Source organism: Alexandromys fortis, unplaced genomic scaffold, assembly GCF_014885135.2.
Source record: "Alexandromys fortis isolate MF-2015 unplaced genomic scaffold, M_Fortis_MF-2015_v1.1 scaffold_150, whole genome shotgun sequence".
Lineage (NCBI taxonomy): Eukaryota > Metazoa > Chordata > Mammalia > Rodentia > Cricetidae > Alexandromys > Alexandromys fortis.
The window spans coordinates 3449770-3454688 of record NW_026068027.1 but is presented as its reverse complement, the minus strand read 5'-3'; the positions used below and the strand labels follow the sequence as shown (position 1 = coordinate 3454688).

Here is a 4919-nt window from a genome sequence, read left to right as displayed (position 1 = left end):
GTAGGCGGGGAAAACTAAACTGAATGCTGGGAGAAAGAAGGGCAGAGTCAGAGAGAAGCCACGTAGCTCTGCCAGAACCAGATGCAACTTTACCTGGTAAGCCACAGCCACGTGACAATACACAGATTACTAGAAATAGATTAAATTAAGATATAAGTGTTAACTAATAAGAAGCTAGAGCTAATGGGCCAAGTAGTGTTTTAAATAATATAGTTTCTGTGTGATTATTTCGGGGCTGAACAGCCGGGAACCAACAAGCAGACCCTTCTTACTACAGTCTCCTTGTAGCTCTTCTCAGGATTAGAACAGCTTCCAGAAGGGACCTGGGATCATCCCTATTATGAGATGTTATGTAGTCTACAACATATGGGTAGAGGAACTGTACCTCCAACAATGGAACGTAGAGACTGATTCTTGAAAAACTGTGTACGGGCCATATCTCCCGCTTGGTCGTCATATTTAAGGGACTTTTAGCTTGGGTCCTACCCTTGAAGTTCAAGGTTTATCAGTACTGACCAGAAAATTTGGACAAGCTTCAACTCAGCAGTGAAAACTCCTGCCAAGAGTTTCTGACCCCTGAGCCTGCTATATGAACTTCAGAACAAAGGCAGGGCCCTTGATGCTTGAGTTAAAGGACAGAGTTTTAGGGGTTCTATCACTGAGAAGACACCATGCCCATGGCAACTATTATAAAGAAAAAAATTAATGGAGTGGCTTACAGTTTCAGAGGTTCAGTCCATTATCATCAGAGTGAGACATGGTGGCATGCAGGCAGATGTGGTGCTGGAGCCGAGAGTCCTACATCTTGATTGGCAGGCAACAGGAAATGATCTGTGATACTGGGTACGATTGGAGCATATATAAGACCTCAAAGTCTGCCCCCACAGTTACACACTTTCTCCATGAGGCCACACCCCACTCCAGCAAAGCCACATCTCCTAATAGTACGTCTCCCTTTGGGAGGCCATTTCCTTCCAAACCACACAGACTGGTAAACATGAAACAAGGGACATAGTGATCAAGCAATTGGAAAGTGATAAGGGTACCTGGGGAGGCCCTAAAACCGAAAGAGCCTTGAACCTCTTAATTATGGTGATAACAAATATCCTGCGTTTAAGTAACAAGGCATGGGACACTAGGGAGCTAGACAAATGAATAAGAGATGGGGATACCCAGTGATGAGTTGCATAAACATCACCAAAGTGAGCCTCAAACTGTAGAAGCAGATCCCTGCCTAATTTAAAACTGTGGGAACATCTGTTGCCAGAGGGGCTCTCAGCAGTTCAAACAAATATCTCTATTCTGATTCCCAAAAGTCTACCTACCCTGGGCAGTCTTATGTGGGGTGGACCATAGCCTACAATTGACAGACAATACCTTATTCTGTAGGTACCTCTCATACCAAAGCTATTTGTCCTGTAGACCTGAGACAAGACTGTCAACAATGTAACCCTCTCCCTAAAGCCATAATTAAAGCAGATGAAGTCAACAGTCCAGGGGCTCTAGAAGGCCTGAGCATGGCAAACAAACTCTGGCAGGCCTTGCCCTCCCCCACTGCATCTTTTTTGCATAAAAAGCGTTAGGTTACATTCTTAATGCCAGCCACCAAGGTCTATTCCCTTATTTGGCCACTTCCCCCTCCTGAGACTGACCACCAAGGCCCAGCTATAAAAGTATTTAAGTCCCTCCCCCTTTTGACTATCCTGATTAACCTATCCAATCAAAATTAAACACCTCATCCTAACATGGGGTTTTCTCTTTTTCCTTTATAAGCTGTCATTTGCCTATGGGCCACACCTGTTTCCTCTCTATCCAGAGGCAGTCCTTTGTCCCTCTGGGGCAAACACCCCTTTCCCCTCTCCCTCATTCCTCTTCCCCTCTCCCTCATTCTGTCTTCTGTTTTTGTTTCTTATTTTATGTCCTTTGTTCCTCTGAGGGAAATAAATCTCCTTTGTGCTGAGAACTCGGTCTCGGGGTGTCTTGTACTGACTTTGAGGTCCTTTCAAACAGGACTTACGGGTTTGTCTCCCAGAGCTAAGGACCAAATCCAGGGCCTTATGCTTGCTTGGTAAGTGCTCTAACACTGACACCCCCTCTCTCCTAGGACACATTGATTTGTCCATGCTCTAGCTCTGCCCCCCCCCCCCCCCCCCCCCCCCCCCCCCCCCCCCCCCCCGCCCAGTCCCAGGCTTTAAGGACTGGGAATGATTGAATCTGGATCCTTCTGGTAGTCTGGTTCTACATCTTTATCAGATCTTCAGCTCCTCCTAACTGAACCACTACCGAAAGTTCCTAGAGGGCCACAGAGAAACACAAAGGGGCTCCTGAAAAGACCCACGGAGGGCAGGAGAGGTAGAAATCAAGGGTTTAAGACACACACCTTAGAAACAGAACTTGGATATGGAGCGTTAAATGCTTTGGCAGATGGGTTAGATTTACACTAAAAGGAAGCTGTACCGCCTTCAGGCCTTACTCTACATCAAATCTGCTTTGTAAAGCGCTAGACCTGAGGAAGCGGAGTGGAAACCTATGCTGGAGAGAGGAAATGGTACTTGACAGAGCTCCTGTGTTTAAAGGAACCCACTGCTGTGAAACACTCTTTCTACACGGTATATATGTATTACTCCCGTTGATTAACAGAGATGACTGGCCTGTAGCTAGGCAGGAAGAGATTTGGCGGGAGAGCCAAACTAGGAGGATGCTGGGAAGAAGGGCGGAGTCTGAAGAGTTGAGAGAGGTGAAGAGGAAGCAGGAGATGAGCAAGCTGTGCTGGAAGAAGGTTCCGCCAGGTGGCAGAGGGAAGATAAGAAAGGTGGGTTAATTTAAGCTTCAAGAGCTAATAAGTAAGAAGCCTAAGCATTTGTAATTAATAATAAGTCTCTGTATGGCTATTCAGGAGCGGCTGGTGGGACAGAACTGACTGGTGGTCCTGACAAAAAGCTCCGCCTATAAACCACTGCACAGCTGGGCGGCGGTGGTGCATGCATGTAATCCTAGCACTCGGGAGGCAGAGGCAGGCAGATCTCTGTGAGTTCGAGGCCAGCCTGGTCTACAAGAGCTAGTTCCTGGACAACAGGCTCCAAAGTCACAGGGAAACCCTGTCTCAAAAAACCAAACAACAACAACAACAACCCCAAAAACTATTGTACAGTTTACAATGAAAAGGATACAGATGTCTCCTAGTTCTTAGGGTGTAGATAGCTGGTTGCCTTGCTCTCATCTTCTGTCTTTCTCTACCTTGCTAATGAGACCTTGGTTTTCTTTAGGTAGAAATCTAAATAAATATATAGGTATTCCACCATAAATTAGCTTCTTTCTCTTCCTTCCTTCCTTCCTTCCTTCCTTCCTTCCTTCCTTCCTTCCTTCCTTTCTCCTTTTTGATTGTGTGAATGTGTCGAGGCTAAATATAAACCGAGGATGTTGGACTTATTTATTTATTTATTTATTTATTTGAGGTAGTAGTGTCTCTTACTGACCTGGAGTTTACCAAATAGCTTAGGCTGACTGGCAGCAAGCCCCAGGGCTCTACCTATCTCTGCCTCCTCAGCACAGGGGTGGCAGGCATGTGCCTTCCCAAAGCACTTTTTCTTTTTTTTTCAACGTGAGATCTAATTCACAGCATCTGGCTTGCATGGCCAGTACTTCTACCTCTGGAGCTATCTCCACCCTATCTGAGACTGGATCTCTCACTGAACCTGGAACTCACCAATTTGACCAGACCAACTCCAGAGGTCCCCCTGCCCCCATGACTGCAGGTGTACCGTGATCCCTAGCTTCTTCCGTGGGCACTGCTGTGTATTGAACTGAAGTCCTCATGCTTGACCAGCCACAACTCTCCAGCTCCCTAGCACATCCACACTCCTTCCTTCCTTCCTTTTTCCCTTCCTTCCTTCCTTCCTTCCTTCCTTCCTTCTTTCCTTCCATCCTTTTTTGACAGAGATTCACCATGTAGCTTTTGCCATCCTGGAACTCCATATGTAGACCAAGCTGGTCTTCAACTTGAAGATCTTCGTGCCTCTGCCTCCCGAATGCTGGGATCAGGGCACATGCTACCACCCACAACCATATTTTTTTAAGTGTAATCCTTGCCCAGGGGCTACGCTAATTTTCTCTGTATCATTCTAATTTTAGTATATGCACAGTTGAAGTGAGCATGCCATACTGCTCTCATGTGAGAGAAAACTAAGCCCCCTCTGTGGAATAGGCCCTCTGGCTTAAGACTTCTGTTTCTAGGAAAGCCAGACCCATTGTGAACAATACACACCCGTCCTAAAGCTATTGAGGGCCTGAAACGCAGTGCTTGGGAGCAGAATTGGTAAGTGTTCCTGGTGAAAGGCCAGACAGCGAATATTTTAGGCTCTGAGAGCCCTGCAGTTTCTGTTACAACCACTTGACACTTGTCATCTTGCACAAGGGACCATGAAACTGTGTAAATAAAGGAGCGTGGCTGGGCTCCAGCAAAACGTTATGTATACACACTGAAATTGGGGATTACTATAATTTTCACATGTCATGAAATACTATTCTGCTTTTAAACAAAAACATCCTTAGCTCGCAGACCACACAGAACCAGGATTTGGCCACGAGTCTGCTAAGCAACGTTACACAGAATACAGCTCCTACAGACCAACCGAGGACTGAGCAACGGAGCCTTTGCTGTTCAATTGTTTGTTGTGTGCTTCTTTTTCGTTCTCTTTCTCTTTGCCTTTTTCTTTCTACCCTTCCAGGCCACACACCCCTCCCATCACTTTCTCTTCTGTGGTGCTGGAGACTGAGCCCAGGGCCTTGCATATGACAAGCAAATACATTTAGCTACATTACCAGCTTTTTTGATTTTTGAGACAGGGTCTCACTCAATTGCCTGGGCTAGCCTTCAGTTCATTCTGTGTGCTGGACTGGCCTTGAACTTTTGAACCTCA

The 4919-nt window shown here is 46.2% G+C and overlaps 1 pseudogene; it reads right to left on the bottom strand.

Moving 5' to 3' along the window:
* Window positions 1–4058: 4058 nt before the first annotated feature.
* On the bottom strand, window positions 4059–4153 carry LOC126514934 (uncharacterized; annotated as a pseudogene).
* Window positions 4154–4919: the final 766 nt, after the last annotated feature.